Source organism: Zophobas morio, unplaced genomic scaffold (genome assembly GCF_036711695.1).
Source record: "Zophobas morio isolate AGI-343-1 ecotype UQ-CSIRO unplaced genomic scaffold, CSIRO_AGI_Zmor_V1 ptg000024l, whole genome shotgun sequence".
Lineage (NCBI taxonomy): Eukaryota > Metazoa > Arthropoda > Insecta > Coleoptera > Tenebrionidae > Zophobas > Zophobas morio.
The window spans coordinates 14,501,713-14,523,970 of record NW_026972129.1 but is presented as its reverse complement, the minus strand read 5'-3'; the positions used below and the strand labels follow the sequence as shown (position 1 = coordinate 14,523,970).

At 31.1% G+C, this 22,258-nt stretch overlaps 1 protein-coding gene across 1 annotated transcript in view; it reads right to left on the bottom strand.

Moving 5' to 3' along the window:
* LOC135135112 (probable G-protein coupled receptor 21) overlaps window positions 1-22,258 on the bottom strand; it is an 86,830-nt gene that overhangs the window by 36,170 nt on the left and 28,402 nt on the right. The window lies entirely within an intron of this gene.

Sequence of the window (22,258 nt, the reverse complement as noted above, 5' to 3'; positions counted from 1 at the left end):
TTCATTCCTGTCGCACTTTAGGAAATAATCACATTTCATAGTGAATTTTTCAGTAAAGATTTATTAAATATTTTGATTATTATTTTTACGCCTAAACGTAATAATCAAAAAATAACTTTTTACAATGTAAGTAAAGCATAGTCTATTTTTAATTAAATTTAAAATAAAGTAACTGCAAAGGATTTTCTTCGAAAACAACATTATACCTAATGTAGTTATTAATATTAAGGAACTTCTAATGGCATGTCATGTTAAATTTAACAAAAGCAAATACTTGCCTTTTTCATTTTTGGTGGATGCGCCGGGATAACATGAAATTGTAAATCTAATTGGTACAATTACAATAAAAAATACAGATATGTAAATAAATGATTTCTAATGGTAAATAAAGAACAGGAGAGTAAGAGAGGGGGGAATAAAAAGAAAAGCCACTCCAAAAATTGCAAAATATAATATCTACAGTACGTGTTTAGAGAATTTCATAACCACAAGAATTTATGTGATTAAATTAAAACCGTTATGTATACAAATTTGTAAATATGGAAGGACAAACGCGATGTTATATGTCTAAATGTTAACAGTTAGATCTAAACAAGTTCTCTTGAATTGTTTGTTGAGATATTTCATTTTAGTGATGGGGATGATTTACTAATGGGGTTAAAACTAGCGCGATTATTTCTGGAAACTCAAGCGGAAAAGAGAGGGAAACTGAAGTGTCTGAAAACACTTACAATGGGCTAAAAAATATGTAGCAGTGATATAAATCATAACACAAAAGAATCCCAGAATATTAAATATTGGACCAAGTGGAACATTAAAAGAGGCACAGTCTAAAGCATGAATGAAATGAATGGAATCAAAGGGGACTGCATTACTTTGACTCATTTGACTTATAACAGAATACCGATTTCCCTTCGCGTTATTGAACAGTTATAATTGTATAGGTGAGAAATTTACAAAAGAAGGTGAACTTAAAATAATTCAGTTTTCAACAAAGTTTTAATTGTATTTTGTATGTATAACCGTCCATCAGTTGCTTAAGGACAGGTCTAATATCTTTTACAGTAATCTAGTATAAACTTTTCTCGTATAAAGGAAATAACTTCAGAGAAAATCAAAACAATGATATCTATAGAGTAAATCAGACAAATAAGTTATTATCGAAAATAAGTACTTTGAGAAGATTATCTAATGTTGCACCATATAACACACACTTGGTTTAAAACACCTTATGTAATTAACATTTAACCGATATGGTAAAGTTAACAAAATGTTTTCCATCACATTTTATGGATTGAATTGATTGAAAAAACTTATTATACAAACGATTTTTTATGGGTTGTAGTAGGGGAACGAGGGGCTTGTTGTAACAGTTTTTAGAAAAACGAATATAATTTGGTATCTATTAGCTGTTTGACCATTATAAAAATATCTATCGGTAGTCTAACTATTCCTCTATTGGACTGAACAGGCAAAAGGTCAACATTGCTCATCTTCACTTCACACCAGGCATTTTCTTAAAAAAAGTGCATTGTTACAACTTGCCCCGTGGTTGGGGCTAGTTGTAACAGCCATGAGACAGGTAGTACCAGTAAAAATAAAGCTGATGTTGATACATATTTAGACTTTATTTTTCAAAAATCAACACCGCACTTCATTATAAATAATTTTTTTTCAGTAAAACTGAAATAAACTTTTAGAAAAAGAGTTAACATTAAAAATTTGAGTGTTGTCTTCCTTTTTCTTAATATATCTGGAAGGTGATATATGCCATAGGTCAAAATTTTGGCTCTCTTTTCGTATGCTATGTACGAGATTTGTAGAAGTGAATTTGGGATAAGTTGTAACATGTTACAACTTGCCCCAAAGCTATTGTTACAACATGCCCCGTAGCACAATTTTCTACATTTAATTACATTTCGAGAAAATTATGTGGCTTAGTGTCAAAATGTGTAAGGAGTATCAAAGCTGAATAATTTTTGAGCTACATGCAAAACTAAAAGTTTTAAATTAATTAATAACTGATACGAAAAACCAAATTTTACTAAAGCAATATTTTACATTACTTGGCCAAAACGAAACACGTGCACACATCCACTCACTGCGCTGGCTCAAGGAACAGTGGTTGTGATGACATGATGTCTTATGGTGCAAGAATTAAATTCAGTAAAAAACCTGACGTTAAAGAGTTTAAATTGGGGGTAAAAATTTAGTGTTACAACTTACCCCTGTTACAACAAGCCCCTAGTTCCCCTACGTGCTATATTCAAGCTGTGAGGTAATGTTTTTTCTCAATAATGAGAGTAGAAATATAAGACGCGTTGTAAAAGTGACGCTAAAGTTTCCAGAACACTCCAGCTGCGAACAATGACGGTTCAAGGTCAGCTGCCAAAATACGTTTCCACAAAAAAAAAGAAAACATTGCAGCGTAATTTGGTGGCAATTACTACATAATTTATGGCAGTCAAATTCTTTTTAAGTACTCGAATATATAATTTAATTAAAGACAACAAAAGCATGGTTAATCGACTTTCAGCAGCTCAATACACTTTTATTTGTAGATAGTATCGGCAAGGAGGCTTCAAGTCTAAGTTATCCGGTTATACCTAAACGAATTTCAAACAGCCAAACTTTATAACTTTAATATCTAGATAATCAGTTGATGGAAAAATCTTATTATCACAGTCAACAGAAAAGTTATTTCTCTAGAGGAGTATAAACGTTTGGGAGAAGGAAGATTAGGTAAGATGCAATCATTTATTAAAAATAATCTTTCTCGAAGATTGTACCAAGTTCAAGCACTTTTTTCTCCTCTTTTTTTTTAAATATATGAAATTTTGTATTGTGGACATTAATTTAGCAAAATGTTTATAAAAAAGTGAATTATTTTTTAAGGCTAGGTAAATATATTAATTATCATGTAATGTTTAAAAACAAGTAAACAACAAGTTTCTAAAGAACGAAGACCAGTTTTGCAGGGTGCTCTAAAATATCTTGTGAAACGTTTAGTTTACATTATTTTTTTCCTTTTTTCCATTTTAAAACAAACATTTAATTTTTTTATATTTTCAAAATTTTGTCTTGGTTGATACGGCAAATATCAGATTGTAACAATTGAAGTTTAAATTGTTTCAATAATAAATAATTATTAACAATATGTGAATCTTAAGACAAACTTACGCTCCTCGAAATACCAAAAATTGCAAAATAGCACCCAATATGTTTGGGCCGAGCAGTGCCTAAAGCTAAACTTGTTCGGATGCTCCAGAGCTTCACAAGTGCAGTTAGATGAGAGTTACTTTACCTGCCATTGATCTAAGTGTCTAGACGCATTTAAAGTTAAGACAAATTAAATTAAAATTTAATTATAATTATCAATATAATTTCGATCTTCTGACATTTATAAGCATAAATTATACGATTTCTATTAAAGCACTCAATTTCGGTGATTTAATAACTCGTCATAAATGTGAAGAAAGATAAAAAAAATTTAAGGACTGTATTTCTTGAAAAAGGTTCCACGATAAAACAAAATTTAATTCAAGTCATTAATTTGCGTCTTATTAAGTTAAATTATATTAAAAGCGAGATAAAAAGGTCAACCTCGATAAAATAAAATTTAATTCAATTTATTTGTTGCGTCTAATTAAGTTAAGTTATGGGAGCTAAAAAGTCAACTTATAATCGAAGAAAGATCTATACATAATCGTATATGGCATATGATTCTAAGGCTTAATATGTGTAATCACTTAACCAGTGTAATAATATTAACATTTTATTAATTCGGTTGTTCATTTAAAACGCTGTTGTAACAGAATCTTAATCCAAGAAATTTTAACGAGCACACAGAAGTTTCGTCCCTGGATTGTTATTCGTTGGCTAATGGAGTATAAAAATATTTCTCCTTTTCTGTTCATTTAGTTGTATAAAACATTGTTTTAATACCCTGAATTCTTTCAGACTGACTCGTTCGCTTAAAAGCGAAATTTGGCAGATATTTTATTATAACTGTGAAAGATGTTTAAATACAACAAAAATGTACTGACATTATGTTTTTCTTTTTACTTCCCGAGCGTCTGTCTGTCTGTCCTTCCGTCTGCTGTCCCGGATTTTTATTAGACAGATAATCTCCAAAAGTACTGAGCTGATTGTTGTCAAATTTTGTATTTATATTAAGAATATCATGTAGGTGGTAAAGCGCTAACCAAAATTTGTCTAATCGTCCCCATCAATAATGTGATGACGTCACTTCAAAATTGTACACATTAAATGGGTTTCAAATAACATAGTGCTACACATGTAGTTTATGATTTCGTATTGAGTTTTTACCCGAAACGTTCAAATTTTTGGAAAAAAAAATCAAAATAATACCTAAAACAACATTTGGTGATTTCATTTTGAATCTGCTAAACCGAATGCGTTGAAATCTTGCATGTAGTTTAAGGTTATGACAGACATGATAAATTTTTCATCAAAATATTTTTGCTTATCCCTTCCAAAAAATTGATGACGTCACCTCAATATTTTGCCAAAAAAATTCTGTCTAGAATATAGAAAATATGATGAGTCTGTGCTTGTAATTAATCATTCCGTTCAAAGTTTTTGGATTTACAAATACAGGGTGACTCAAAAAAATTATCATTTTATTTCAGGAGCGAGGAAAGTTCTGTTTAAACAACTTTCGACCAATTTTTTTTTGTTTGTAAGGTTTTTCAATTTAAATACATAACGATAATTAAAATTAACCAAAAATATTACATTATTCAATACGTTCTTCTCGTAGTATTGCCATTCTACAAGCGTGAGATTTAATTAAATAAATTTCAGCAACCTGCGCCGTTTGTCACAAATCGATCAGGATCTCTGATAAGATTGTTCAAGCATTATTGGCGTAAAAGACACTAACTTATAGCCGTAATAACAGCGGCTTTAATTTTTATTGAGGTTCTCTTGTATTCTTTATCCTCCTTTAAATGTATAAGAAAAAAGCATCCAGATAAAAATATCGACAGACTCAAAATTTTACTGTGTTCATAACTTCAAAAAAATTACGTGAACCGATTTTGACATAATCAGTCAAAAAATCGTAAGGATAAGCTTCAAGTCGTCGATGGCTCTTGTCTTCACTGCCTTTTGTGAGGATGAGGCTGCAATTTAAGTAACTACGGCTGAATTAACGGTATGTACGTTAACAATTATATTATATTCTATCAGAATTGTTCTCCATAAAACTGAGTTTTACATCTAATGTGTAGTATGAACGCCGATGATTATGTGTGAATTTGAAGAAAAATTAATCCTTTTTGATACCGTACAATTAACCAGCTTAAGTATAAATCGTTCCAATGCGAGGATCATTGCAGTGACCACAACATACTCTAACGTGTACCCTAAATTTGAATTTCTATTATTTCTGACACTAAGCATTCTAAGTGAATTTACCACGGATTTTTTTTTAGAATTAATGTGCCCAACACGTTTAACTTTAGTTTCGTTTAAAAAAAGATAAAGCAATTTTTAACTTTTGTCAAAACGCAACAAAGGAGACGATGTAATATATATAACTAGTTTTTACTGCTTGTACTAAGTTCGATCACAATCGCTGGAATGTTTGCATAAATGTTCAGTCATAATCTCTTTATGAGTATATGTATGCAATTTTCCTTCTCTGTTTACACTGATGCAAAAAACTGAGCTGCATTTATTTACACAAAAATTTCTCTTGCTTCTGAAGCGTAGTTCATTCTGCATGCGTGCTAGAGCATTATATTCAGTAAAGATTTATTTTTTAATTCCAATATAAAGTTTTAAAAATGTCAGAGATTAAATATAGCGTTCTGAAGCAATTAAAAAAAAACAGAGATACCGATTCCTGTGCTTTATTATATTGTATGTACACTTTATTACTGAGTGCACAAAAGCTTGTAGTTACATACTGTACACTCTCAAAAATACAAAACTTTATAACAAATACTTCATTAAAAGAAAGAAAGAAAAAATACGTCGTATTTTTGTAATATAATAACATTTTCCTTAAATATTACCCTTTCTTGTCACATCTAGAGTTCTAATTATTAATTTTTCGTTTTCGCTGTGTGCGAATAATAGATATAAATTTACTGATTTTTATATTTTTATTCCTATTACATATCCATATTATTAAAAAACTTGTAGTTGTTTAATAAGATGAGCACATGAATTCCGTGGATTCTTTCTGTGAGGCTTTAGACATTACATCGACGGCTGTTCGATACACTATTTACATTTAATAAATTTAAAGAAAACGTATAACGCAACAATGTAGAATAGCCAACTAGATACTGCTTGTGTAAGCATCTATTGTTATTTGATCTTTCTTTGTGGAAGCCAATAAAGCTCTATTTAAAGTTTCAACATGTTAGAACGATTGCTTTGTACACTGTTTTGTTATTATAAAAATATGAAACAACATGCCTTTTGGAGTTTGTTTTATTGCATACTGAAATATATGTTTGTGTAGTTATTTACGTCGTAAAAATATGCAATAAGATGCTCTTATAACATTCTGTCCACTGTACATTGTAGCCGAAGAAAACACAAATTTAATTTAGACTTTTGATAAATTTGGCATTTCACGAGGTCATAAAACATTGAAAAAACTTCAAAGTAGCCATTCACCGGATGAACCATACTACAACGCTTCCTTCGTTTTAGGCTCAGGAAATAAAAATGATAAATATTCCTCGTTTTTGTTTAAATTAATCATCATGTTTAAATGAAAAAATGGGTTCGATCTTTAAATCACAGGTAGAAGAATATATTCCACTGCAATTGTCAAAGTTAAATTTGTCATTTTTTTCAAGCTGTAGTTACTCGACTGTACTTTAGAGGGAAATTCTGTTGAAATAACTTTCCACCAATGATTTAAACTCAGCAACAATGATGATAAAAAAACAATTCAAATTTATGTATTCATGTCATCTAGAAGGTTAACGTCATCACAAATTACATGGTATTACATTTTTAATTTTTAATTTTTTCTAAAAAAAAATTTAATGAACCAATCAATGAATTTTATTGATTAAAAAAAAATAGTTTATCTGCTTTTCATAAAATTCTTGCAATATAGTACAATTCTTTAGTTGAATATATAGGCATCAGAAACTAAAATTAACAGAATCAAAAAAAGTGGACTTATTTGATTGTGTTACAAAGTGGTGAGAATTCTGTCTAAGTAACTTTTTTACACTAATTTTTTAATGCATTAATCAATATTATTAATATATGTTGTATATCCTGTTTCACCTGTTTTCTAAAAACTTACAATTAAAGAAATCTATGAGAGAAAAGATTCCAACATATACGGGATCATAATTATGTCTGAGGGTAAACTCTTTCGACCAATTTTTTCGTGTTTATTATATTAAATACAGCACAGTAGTTAACATTTACGCCTTTGTCATCGCAGGCATCATTTGGTGAATTTTAAATTACTTCCCAACAGTTCTATTTTGGTAAAGCTCCAGATATCCTTTTAATCAAGAGAATGCCTAAACCAGTATTTGGTTAAAGCTGGAACAAATAACATGCAGATTATTTATTTAGTGGGGGGAAAGGCTGTTAATTACACAAATCCAGTCCTTGGAGCTGAAACATTGTTGAAACCATGTAAATAATACTTGTAAATAAGATTACTACTTACTAGTTACTTGGTGTTTTCATGGTAATTATTTACTTTGTATTATAAATAAGTTATTACTGTTAATTGTGTTTTGTGGTATGATTTAAAGAAAAAAAAACGTACAGAATGATAAAGTAATAGATAATTTGTAATTTATGTCTCTGTGTGTGTCTTTTCTCGTTTTTGGTGGTTATCTGACGCAGATACACTCAGAACCTCCGAAGCTAATTTATTTGATGTTTTAAACATAATAGAAATGTGAACACGTAGAAAATTGGTATTATTAACTTCATGAATTTTTATTTCAAAGCCAACCTAGATTCGAAATACATAATTGTGTAGCGTAGACATACACGTGACATTTACTTGACTCAAGTTTGAAGAAAGTTGTGTGTAACTTAATAAATCTGTTCTACTTCGAGTGTAAATTAAAAGAATCATTACAGACATTTTGTGTGTGCTGCCAATTCCCACCACAGAAATAATGACGTTATTTCAAAATTTTGTTAAATAAGTATATCTACCACTCTGGACGTTTATTTCTCCCCTATTTGTAGCGTAATAATGTTAATGTTATCAGTTGGCAAAAAAATTAGGAAGACTAAGGATTTTCTAGAAGATAAAAACAGAATTGATGAGCCTAGGATTAAACTAAATGGAATGGAGACAGAAACTAAAGAGGAACTAATCAATTTAAGGGATTAAATGCTGAAGTCTAATTATTGTTAAATGGTATTTTATAAATATTAATCACTCTCAGATTCTATACTCATGTCAGAACTGAAATTAGGAAGTTTTATAAAGGAAAAACTTGGGGGTGACGTTTGGCGTCCCATAGTTTAAAAGTTTTCAATCAGAAGAGCATTAGTTTGAAGAACTCGATAAGTTTAGACCATATTCACCACTACTAACGACACAAAGACGACAAATTTTTCCATGGTCAGAATACAAATAGACATATTTTGTTTGAAAATGAAAATAACATGAGCACATTACATTAATTTTAAATATTATTGTTTATTAAGGCATTATTTTACTAGGTTAATACATGGGTTAAAAATATCGGATTTAAATATCGAGGATTAACACACACCTCGATGAAACCGGGCAGAGGAAACACAGAGAGAAATAACATAATGCGAAATTAAATACGGCCGGCGCAGATCGCTGCATATTTTGTGAGAAATCGGCATTTCCATTATTAAACTGTTTTTTGTCTACACAGGTTTTATTTTATCTTTTATACGATAAAATAAAATCAGGTACTTAATTAATAATACATATATATATATATATAGGGTAAAATATTACGAATACCTTGCGTTCGACTAAAACTGAAAAGTTTGATGTAAGCGTCACGGTAAAAAAATTGTTATATATACGAGTATGTAAAATACGAGGATCCATTTAATACATTTTTTGTGAAGGAGATAAAGTAACTGGAGCTTAGATAAATGGAAAAGTATGAGTAAATAGAGCACATTCTACTGTGCGGTAACAGTTGTCTAGTGGGTGGGTCCCTAGATAAAAACGCAAGATATAAGATTATACTAATTAGTAACAAAGGAAAACCACACGGAGTTGTAGTGGGACAATGCTCTAAAATTTCATATAGTGGAAACGGAGCTTAAAATAGTCTCATTATAAGAAATAGAACCACAAACGTCTAAGACTAATGTTGTACAGTTCCTTGAGAAAAAAATTATTTAAAACTATACAGAGTGTTCTGTTTTAAGGCATAACACATAACTTAGTTTTTTCAAATAGAAGACCCCATATATTTTTAAATATTCTGATTGACATCTTCTTAGGATTTGTAAGCATAGTTTATTTTCGAAATTCTGATGCGACGTTACGAAATTATTTCGATTTTCTTGAAATGTTTTAACAATGGAGGGGTTCACAGAAAATCACAATAGAGTTATTTTTTAAGTTGATAATAAGTTATTGAGATTTTTTACTTTTTTAAGGGACACACCGACATATTGCAAGAAAGACAACAAAAAATAGAGTAACATGCAGTAATAAAATGAAGACTGTCTTATATAAAAAAAACTTAAATACCGAAATTTGTAAATTGTAGAGTTTACATTTTTTATAAACACTCTGTATATTAAAATTATATTTAATTGATTATATAACATAAGCGCGTAGCATTGTTTATCTCTATATAAAATATTGCGAGACAGATCTTAAAAATAAAATTGTGTACTATGTCTCGAAACATGGAGATAATTAGCGCCAAATTTTGTTTAGACTATCTACATAACATTCCCAACATACACATAAAATTTAACAACAATCGGTCCGGTATTTCAAAGATTATCTGTCTAATAAAAATCGACACAGACGACAAACAACAGACAGACAGACGTAAATGGACGACTTATTTTTTCGTACTCTAAGGCAAATGAAACATTGAGACAACATGAAACTAGCTAGTCCTCTAATGGATCCTACTACAATACTTCCTTAGCTTATACTCGAGATTGTTGTTTATGAAGAAATTTTACAGTGGTGATTGTATTTTTAACTAGTAAAGGGTTTAGGTAAAATTTACTTAACAATTTATTGTCATCGAAATCTTCTCCACCAATCGGAAAATAAATGATTTTTTAAAATATAAATTGCCAAAAACCACGTAATTGCACTATACTTCACTCGAGACCTGAGCACTTACAGAAAATTGTAGAAGAATTGAATTCACCAGATCATTAATAAAAAGTACAAGAAATAATAGACCTAAATTTGATCCTTGAAAAGCATCGGAAGTTGGTAAAACATCTCACGAAATGTACTCTGTCTAACAAATGTATTCATTACTGGTCGTTCATAGCATTATTTGCAAATATAATGAGCATGAAAGTCTTCCACTGGAAATTGACCTAGAAACGAGTGCAGAAAATAATAAACACGTTAAAACGAAAAATAAAAACGTAATACATGATCGTTTTCCGGGTTGGTACCGTGTAAATTGAGTTTTCGGGTTTAAGAAGCTTTAAATAAACCATTTTTTAAAACAAAAAATGGTGGAGGCGCCGGGATTGATTTTATAGGCATTCATAACCAAAATATCTAAGGAACTTCTAGATGGGATAATTTACTTTAAATAACGGTACAACCTCTAATTAGGTGCCAGAAAAATGACTAGTTATTGAGTAAATTCGACACACTTAATTTTTCAAATTTTTCTTGAGGGTAAATGAGAAGAAAAAAACCGAGGCATGAATGTTCACAAAATAACAGGAATTCGATAAGAGCTAATTATCGGACTTCGAGAAAAATCGGTTGATACAATAAACTCAGGGCCCATAGTTCCAAATTTTAGTAGTTCCCTAGGAGTCTAGCCGTAGGCTTTAGAGAAACCATTACATTTACCTTGTTAGCAGCTTCTCTTACTCATTCAGTCGATTGACTTAGAAGGTTGTTAACAATGAATTTACTACAATCATGTTGCTCAGTCGGATTGGAATTTATTATAGTTCGTAATACCATGACTTGCCAGACTGGAAGATATTTGTATGTCTGTTATTGTTTTTCAATATAGTAAGAGGCAATATTTGACAACTTTTCACCACCTATGATAATAATAATGAATTAGACTGACGTAAGTAATCAGCAACGGACCATAAGTCGTATATATTTTTTATTTTTATATTATTTCAATACGAGATGTTATGAGAATTTTCATTGAATTAATTAGAGTGTACAGATATAAATCAGACATTAACGTGGAACTGGTATATTTAAACTGATTGTTGAAGCGTTTCATACTTACGAACTATTAGTGAACTACGAAGACAATGTGTTTAAGTGGATAGACGCTTACAATACGACCATAAATCAATGCAGAAATATAGCTAAGACGATAATAAATTGTTCCTAGTTTACCATCCACACTGTGCGACAAGCGGCAAATTTATGACGCTCACCTCCAAAATTCATTTTTTGTTTTAATAATAAGTTATTCCAAAATTTTATAATATATTAGATATGCAATAATTGTTGATATTTTTTTTATTAACATACACGGTTCGTACTTTTGTAAGTGTAGAAGACTGTTATGAATTATTTTATGACCACACTGTAAATGTAAAATCACAGGTGTAATAATATAAGGAATATAAGTAATAATTAAGTTTTTCTTTAATAAACCGTATCAATATTTTTGATTATATCATTAATCATTATACGTAGCAGTTAACATAAAATAATGAAAAGGAGTAAATAACTGAATAATGTCTACATCGCTTCTGCACACTTCTTGTGCTTTAGTATGTATGTTTATTCACAATCGGTCAGTAATGTGAAACTTTCAAACTTTTTAAAAGTTTGGAAGTGAGCTATTACATACTTCACTTCAATCTCAAGGGTGGAAAGTGACATATGTCACTTATCTGTCACTTTCCACCCAAGAGCTGAAAGTAACTGTCACTTTCCATCCAAGAGATGGAAATGAATGTCACTTTCGACCTTAAAACGTTACGTATGTGTAATTAATGATAGATGGAAATCAGCGATTATAAATAACTATAAGGAGAGCTTATAATAATAATAATAATAATAATAATAATAAGACTTTATTGCCCAACAGATTATTATCCAATGACAGGACAATATATTACAATTAAATTAAGATAACATTCAAAGAAAAGAAAAAAAATTATACATAATTAAAGAAATAATTACAAAATACAGTGCAGTGCTCTCTAAATCTGAACCCTAAATGTAAAATAAAAATTTAGTAATATAATATCATATTGCTTTAAACAGTACAGTTCACATCACTAAAGTTGCGTAAAATTGCACTAATACTTGAAACAAATATATCACAACGGTTTGCTACTTGATTCATAGATTTGCACATCCTGTATACTGGTGAATTTAACCCTAAATTAGTCCTACAATGGGGTAATTTGAACGGATCTGGATTTCTACTTTCTGGCCTTGGGATGTTAAACGATAATTGACACAATAAGTCACTGCAGTCAATGGTGCCCGCTAAAAGTTTTTTCAAAAAAATTACACCAGCAGCATTACGTCTGGAGCGAAGGGACTCAATATGATATTCCGAGAGCAACAGTTGTTGTGAATATCCATTTGGGGGATACACAGCGTGAGTTCGAAAATACAAATACTTTAAAAAGCGTCGCTGCACAGATTCTAAATTGAATGACTGATAATTGTAGAATGGCGACCATATAATAGATGCGTATTCAAGTTTGGAGCGAACCAATGAATAAAATAATGACATAAGAGCTTTAGGATCAGTGAATGATTTTGTATTTCGAATTAAGAAACCTAATACTTTAAGAGACGATGTAACAACATGATTCATATGGTCATTAAAACTTAGTTTCATGTCAAATATTACTCCAAGATCCCTTGCAAAGTCAGACCTATTGAGGTTTGCGTCACATATTAAGTAATCAAAATGTAGTACGTTGAGTTTGCGAGAATACGAAACTATATGACATTTATCTGTGTTTATGGTGGAGACTGTCAAGTTATGTCAATTTTTGTATTTTCCAACGCCTGCTGAGTGACTCATATTAAACAGAAATCAAAGTTTTAAATTAGGATATTTTTATTTTATTTTAAAACTATAATTAAAACGATTGTGAATAAAATAGCATACAAACCTCGGCAAAAGTACCATTCCTATGTCTCGAGAACTAGTTCACCTCGAGGCTGCGCCTCTCGGTAAACTATAGTTCTCTCGACAGTAATGGAATACTTTCCGCCTCGGTATGTAATATACTATTTTACAGCCGTTTGACTAACATCCAAACGGTAATCTCCCTCAGGTCAGAAATAAACTACAATTCCTAATTAAAGATTAAATCACAAATTTTGCATATTTACTTACATGATGTTGGAATTTTTTTTGGAAATAAAATATGGAATGCTTTAATCAAAAATTTGTGAACTACATATGCAGTGAAATCGAGCACTATGAAATAATGAATACAAAATAACACAATATAAAATAAAATGGTCAATCAAAGAATGGTAATATCTGTTCCCTTCAGTTAAACAATTTCTGAAATAAAAAAGAGTCATTCTTTGGCAAGTTACGCTTTAGTATTTTTTTCAAAACCGACCCATTTTCGCTCCCCCACTTATTGCAATGTAATGATTGTTTTTAATCCCTAGGGAGTGAAAAAAACACTAACTCCCACTTCATAAAAAGACAGATAGCAATTGATAAACAACAGGTAATTAATTCCTTGCTAGATTACATACTAACGTGCGATCAAAAATAAAACACCTCTAGTTACTACTCGATGCGCAATGTTTTTTGAACGTAAGACGTAGTATCAAACTCGTTCTGTCACTTCTATAACTACTCTAATCTGTCACTATTCGATCTATCAATCTAACCTCAAATTATTCTTACAACGGTAGCTACGCCATACGTTCAGAAAACATTTGAGCATCGAGAAGTAACTAGAGGTGTTTTTTATTTGATCGCTCCTTATTAATACTACATATTTTGCTGCATAAGTAAATATTAATAATTTCATGGCTCACTTTTGTCTAAAAACATTCTGAACGGTTTATAGTATGTCTACAAGGAAACTAAAATTTAATCGACGACAAGTGACAACGCAAAAATGTCAATTATACACGACAGTATGGATTAATAAAAGACATGCGTTTTTCGCTACTTTTTCTTCAAAAATGCAACGCCAACTTGAAGACTTTTTTAAATGAACATTGGTTATCTACAATATATCTATCTATTTGTTCAATACGTCACGAAAGGACTGCTTTGTTCGTAATTTCGAGGTTCGATACAAACGGGCGGTTTGATATATTAGCATAAACTAGGCGTGATTAGATTCAAAGGACTTTTGGAAACCTTTCGGCAAATAAGTTATTATTGTTCCATCAGTCTCATGGACTAGTTTCAAGAAAATAATCGAAGATGTGTAACTTTCATTTCCGCACAGTGCTATGCGAAAAAAAAGCAAGCAAAGAAAAGTCTGAGCTATGTCGACACACAATTGTGGGACTATTTAAACAAAATTAGATGCTGTGTAATACCGAGCCTTCATTAATAAATGGAATAGATTGTCGTACTTTAAAATAACGTAGGTAAAACTCAATAATTCGGATATGACAGTATCTGTCATTCGGTCACAATATCGAACTAAAAAATTGTTTCTATGATATTTTACAAATTATCAATTAATGAACTATGCTTTAACACTAAAAACATAAACGTTGTTTCCATTTTTTACTTGTGCATTCTCCCCAAAACTGACACGTATTTGAGTGAAACATAAATAATACAAGTCGTAAAGCAAAATTCAACAAAAATCCAGTCATGACTAAATGATGGTTTCTTTATAATTACGCGTTTTTGCAAGAACCTGCCACTAATAAAAGCTGGCAGTTACTTTGTTAAGGAATTTTAATTTCCACATTACCTTTTATTACAAAGGCTTGCAAGTTAATGCATAATTTGTATAATTAATGAGGGAAGTTAATGACCAATTTTGTCCCTCTTTTATATTTAATCATAGATTACGTCGTTTTATTCAAAAACCGTAGCTTCTGGTGAAGGGCATAACAGGCAAAAAAAAAAATTAAAAGCTTGAACCCACGGATTTTAAGGTAAAGCAGTTTGTTTCATGCACCACCTTTTCAATTTAATATTTAAGAAGTTAAAGATCAACAAATTTCTCATAAAACGTTTATGAGAACTTTTGAAGTATATCTTGGCAGTGGCTAATTACCCACATTAAATTCATTACGCTTAATTGGTACAGCTCAAACTGTTTTAAGTTACTTTAAAAATTACGTTCGATAAATAATTAAATGTTAAGTACAATAACGTTTTTATTAGCACAATGTAGTAAATTATTTCCGAATTTAATTCCCTACGGCCCTATATTAAGTTTTATGGTCGTTTATCTTCAATGACGATTGTAACACAGTGAAAATATTTCCACCGGTCACCTGCTTGCCTGTAAATATTCGAATGAACGAAAACATTTTTTCGATATTGTGCATATTTCGTTCGAATTATTGAGTTGAGTAGATAAAAAGGATCAGATGAGCGTGAAGTTTTTTTTCCACCTGCAGGATTTCATAAAAACTACAAACTTGAAATTCCAACAAACTATAGAATTGTTCAAAATTGTTTCAATAATTTTACAGGGGTAGCTAGAAAAAAAAAAGTTTTCGTTATTTTAATACAATAAAATACCACTTTTAAAACAGTGAGGTTATAAGTAAAACTGTTGTTATAACTTGTATTACAGAAGAACAGAGGTTTCAGTTTAATTTAACTGAAGTGGTAAATTTAGAAGTTTTGCGAGAGAAATTAATCTAGGTTTAAACTACGTACTTGCAAAGTGCGTTGAACAAGGAATCTGTATTAATATCGATTTCAGTGAGATATTAAAGCAGAATTTAACTCCTATTCTTCTATTTTTAACTGTACCGATAAAGACCCCACTAATGCCAATAATAATGAAAATAATTAGGTTGATACCACAAAAGGATAATAACATGACACACGACAGACGCCAGACGAAACACAGACGGAAACAAAGTCCTACTTTTTCATAATCTAGGGGTCATAAAACGTTGAAAAAACATGAATAGCATGCACCAGATGGACTCTATTACACGACTTTCTTAGCTTGCGCTCGGGAAGTAACAATAACTTTTAGAAACTAATTCCAACAAATAATCTAAACTGATAGCAAAAACAAGAAATAAGACATTGAAAAGCTTCCAAAAAAAAAAAACTTTGTTAGTGTGAAAACCCAGAGATGAGTTTCCACGTTAATTTCCTGTACCACTTTTCGCAGTAAATTGTTAATGTGTGTTTTAAAAAGTAAAAATTAATTTGGTTATCACGTTTAAGTGCATCATAGGAAGTTTTAACCAAATTAATTTTTACTTTTTAAAACTTTTGATTTGTCAATTTTAACAGCATAATTTTATTTTAATCATTCACGGATTGATGGATTCAAACATAACTGGAGAAAATAAAAGATTTTAGCTAAAAGAGTGTAAACTATAATTTGTTTTCGAAATGCTATCTGAAAGTCGCTCAGCAATACCCATTTATCGTCTGTCATCTTGCTAAGTATAGGACGACGCTGCAGCAAAATTGTGCGTAATTTCCACTTTTTTGTAATAGAGTATGTCAGCCAACTCTCTACTTTTACGTTTTCTCCACCTTTCATGACCCCTAAAGTACGAAGAAACAGGTCTCCCTTTTCCGCCTATCTGACGTCACGGATTTTGATTAGACAAATAATCTCCGAAAGTACTGGGCCGATTGTTGTCAAATTTTGTATTCATATTAGGAATATCATGTATATAGATGGTAATTCGCTAACCAAAATTTGTCTTCATCCCACTAATAATGTGATGACGTCAGTTCAAAATTTTGCCGAAGAAATCCTGTCTAAAATATAGAAAATATGATGAGTCTGTACTTGTGATTTATCATTCCATTTATATTTTTTTGGATTTGCTTTAATGAATAAATCAAGAATTGCAACACTGAATGCTTTGAAATCTTGCACACGTTTTAAAGTCATTGAAAGCATGGTAAATTGTTAATCAAAATAAATCTGTTTATGCCCCAAATAAATTGTATCCCAAATGAGCAAAATATAATGAGTTTTTGCTTGTGATTCATCATTGCATTCATATTTTTTATTGATCAAATTAAGAACGAGTAACCCCATTTTCCGAAAATGTGAAAATACAAACGTCTTTATTTAATAAGAATTAGAATTATGATATTCAGAACATTGTGTCAATTGATTCTTTGTTTTGAGGGGACGAACTCATTCAAATCAAACTAATTTCTACGTGACATTCTTCCGATGTTTAAACATAAACAATTTCAAGTTGTTTTTCTTATCGAGGAAATCCGAAGGACGTACAGTAATGGAGTCCATCGGGCAATTTGGTACTTTCATATTTTTTCGATATTTCATAATTATAACCCCTAGACAAGGCTGTAGCTAGGGGGAGGCTAGGAGATGAAAAAAGGTGCGAAGTAGAAAAAAATGTATAAAATACGAGTTTCATTAGACATTTTAGAGCACTCTAAAATAACGTTACAATAACGAAACAAATTATGTTATAACGTATATCCTTACAGTGCTTTGTATGCAGCAATTTATTATACGTAGGTTCATTTACCGCAGTCAGATATTCAGATATTGGAATTGAGCAATATCCTCGACATCGAAACTGTTTCGTTTCTATTATACTGCATATCTGTACTTCAATACGTGTGGGAACAATAGAAATAATGCAAAATCTATAATACATGTAGGTGCAGCAATTTTGACAAAGTCCTCACATGCTTCAAGAAAGCGTAACATTTTCATTAATTTTTATTTATGAAGGGTACGTTCGTTTCACCGTGCTAGAAGAGCGAAGAAAACTGCCAAAGCGTTTCATTTTTTTCACGCACTTAAAAGGAAAATGTGTGTTAGTGTCATTATTTAAAAGAAAATATTTAAACACAAAACATAGAAAGCTGCCGTTGCTATGACGATTAATCAACACGTTTCTCAGAAATTGCAGAAAAATTTTGCAATTTATTTCTTGTTTGAGTGCTTTACATTATTTCTCTCAGTGTTTTGTAGTAATTTGTGTGCTGGTACAATGAAATAGAATAGCGATGAAAATTCGTCTGAACCCTTGAAGACATTGTCAAGGCAACAAGTAGAGCTGCGTTGAATTTATTTCCGAAAAATCCAGGGGCCAATAATTAAGGGAAGATATTTTATAGCTTTACTTTCTTTACAAAGGTTTCGACGCTTTTTGCTTACACTGTTGGACAAAAGCAAAGCAACTTTCTATAAAATATTTAATTCTGATAGAATTAACGAAGACGCCTTATTAATGCTAGATTTAATCTCAAGTACGTAACTCCTACAAGGTATGGTAAAGGTAACGTTTTTCAATGCGGGAAGTTTTTCTTGGAATCGCGTTAGACCTTTACATGTCATTAATGGATCATTTTGTCTGCAGTGATATATTACAAAATGTTATGTTACCTTATTTAGAGTGGAAACTACCGTTAGATTTCGTTTTTCAACAAGATAGCGATCCAAAACAGCTTCACGGATTGTTAAATAGTGATTCGAAGAAAACAACGTCCAAGTTTTGAAATAGCCAACGCAATCGCCAGACTTAAATCCAATTGAAAACTTGTGGGAAAAATTGGAACGACGAATAAGAACTTCTGTATTAACGAGTAAACAAGGTCTGCTAACAAAAATCCAAGAAGAATGAAAAACCCTCCACGCTGAGGTCATACAAAATTTAGTCACGCCGATGTGAAAAAATTATACAAATTAGTAAACATGCCATCGACTACTAACTTTACATAAACTAATGTCATCGTTTGCTTTTGTTATTTTCCTTTGATGGTATTGTTATGAATAAATGAAAACGGCATGTGTTGCTTTACTTTTGTTGTAGAGATTTTTGCTGAATTTTTAGAATGTTGAATATTTTGTACAATGATGTAGGAAAAGTTAATTAAATTTGTACAACAAACAGCTTCAATAGAGAAAAAAATGCTTCACTTACAATAACTCAATAATTAAGTTAACTTGGAAAATTTGTTAAAAAAATATATTTGTTGTTCTACTTTGATGATATTAAAGTAAGCAAATCTAGATTTTTGAGCGCACACTGCAACAGCTTGTTTAATCCCACCATTAAGTTATGCTTAACAAGTCTTGCATAAAATTCGGCTTTACGGATATGAGTACGATTTTCTAAAAATTCAAGTATTACCCTTTCAAATGAATCAAACAGCATTTTGATTCACGATAAATTTTTTATTATTTCACCACCATTCTGTTTTAAACCCCATGAGTTTCACAGGTTTCCCGTCGGCCATTCTAATGCAAAACGTTCAGTGTTTATTCAATATTTTATGTATGAACAAATTTAATCTGTGGGTAACAAGAACAATAATGCCTACGTCACAGGATAATACCATTTGGGAATCGATTGGTCGGTAACACACATATGTGAGATAATGTTGATACTAGCAGCTGCAATGTCACACGAATCGTTTGACTTTCAGTAAATGTTTCCAGTAAGAAAAGTTGTGAACGTTCTGAAATCCCATAACAAAGCTCAAGAACTAAATATTTTTCCGACAACGGGCCGACTGAAATTTCAGCCGAAAATTACAAATCCACTCACCGTCCCGTCAGTTTTGGTTAGGTAAAGGATACATGTTTGTTAGAAATGTTTTTTGCCAACCGAGCAACAGACGCTCCCTATTAAACCACACTGAAAATAGCGCATACATTTCAACACAAAAAATACATAATGAAGGGATCAGAAATAACTCCCTAACCCTAAATGTGAAACACGTATTCTCGTTCCAAAATTACCTTTAAAATTGTGAAATAAATTTCATAAAGAATCAGAAAATATAAGCGTTAGTTTTTCTGAAATGCCACCAAAATGATACATAAATACGTAAAGCTTAATTTACTTTCTGTGTGCAAAATTTGTTAATATGGCGAAGCGAAATTGGAAAATGTAGGGACCTTTATTATATTGTACAACGTGTTTTAAAATGATTTTCATCTAGTCGCCTGTGGCTGCAGATTTTCATCAAGGGAAAGATAGGAGTTGAGGCGATTTCAAAGCTAACTAGATGAAAATCCTTTTGAAACAGCCTTTATTTCCACAAAACAAAAAATTGCTTTAACACACTCGTAAAACGCTTACGTTTGGTATACATTTTTTCTAAAAGATTTTGCTTCAAACTTAAACATTCTCCATGAATTAGTTAATTACTGAACAGTCAAAGGGGAACGTTTGAAACTTCCTTTAAATATGATGGCGAAGAAAGTTTAATACAAAACGATACAAAAAGCTCCACAACTAAAAAATTTAAGACGCAAGCAAAAATACAACTTCAAAACCATCTCACTGTTAAAAAAATATATTTATCTGGTTTGTGTAATAAATAATAACGTTGAAGGAATGTTATCATGTTAAAAGCGACATTTCAATAGCATTGATACAGGGTGTATCAATGTTAATGTATTAATTACTATCACCGACCACCACCATTCTTATGCCATATTTTTTAATATGGCATATTTCTTTGAATCATGCTTAATCTTCGGCATATCTTCCTTTTTCGTTTTTTTGCCTGCAGAAGGTGAAAGTGTGATTGAAACAACATTTTCAATATGCCGATTAAATGTGGTAAACGTTCCAAAGAAATAAGCAGATAGGAAGAATATATTTCTTGCACTAGTTTTTGGGCTGATTTTGATGAATGGGGTTGTAATTTTTGCAGTTTTCAAACAATTACAAATATTAGTTCTAAGTTCTTCTTCTGTTGCTATAGATTCCAGTGAACCAAAGAGATACCAAATTTATAAGCGCTTGCGTACAATCTCTATTAGAGAAAAAGTCTTAAAATGTGTGAACTGCTTGTCTTTCAATGAAAAAATTGGTCGAAAGTTATTTCGACCCTTGAGTACAAGTCCACTTTTGCGAAAATCATTTGATTTTGCGAATTTAGTTTTTTATGAGAACACTTATAAGTTAAAATAAAGATATGTATGTAATATTAAAGTAAACATAAAGAAACGTGCTATGCGTTTGTTTCAAGTGAGTTTTTCCATTACAAAATTTTGTGATAACGTCATCAACATTTTTGCATCTGTCCGTTTGGATAGATGCATTGAAATACTAATAATAAAAGTATTGTATTGCGAAATTTTCAGTAAAATGGAGTGGATGGTTCTTAACCGACTGCGTCAACCAGTCGGTTTTTTTAGTGTTCCTGTATAAGTAATTCTAAAAACTATGTATCCATTGGTAAACTACAAGTAAATCATAAAGTCATAATATTTTGCAAATTTGAAATAGAATTTATTCGGAAAAATTTTGGATGAGTCATCGATTTTTTGGGAGGGGACAAACCAATAATTTTTTTAATTAACGATTTACTAGGACTACGATAACCTTAAAACGGTTGCAAGATTTCAGAGCATTCGGTTTTGCAGGTCAAAGTTAAATTGTAAAATGTTATACAATTTTAATTTTTTTTCCCCAAAAATCTGGATGTCAAAGGCGAAAACGCAGCACGGAATCATACACCGCGATTGCAGAAGTATCGTATTTTGTTTAATTAAAAAAAAATACGATCGCAAAGTTTGGAATGACGTCATCCCAGTGGTGATGAACAGCCAAAATTTGATTAGCGTTTTACAATATACACGCTATTCCTAATATACGTATCAAATTTGATAACAATTGGGACGGTCATCCTATCTAATAAAAACTGACACAGACGACAGACAGACGGAAAACGGAGACCACTTTTTTCGTATTCCAGGGGTCTTCAAACGTCGAGAAAACATGAAAGTGGCAAGTCGCCCGATGGATTAGATTACTATATTTCCTTAGCTTAGGCTCAGGATGTCATTCATATGTATATGCGTAATATCCTTGGTAGGAAATGATAATGACATGGGTGACAATCATAGAAAAGCACAACCTCAGTAAGCAAAAGCTTTTCCGTATTGGTTTCACAATTGTCGCTATCCTCTTTCCATC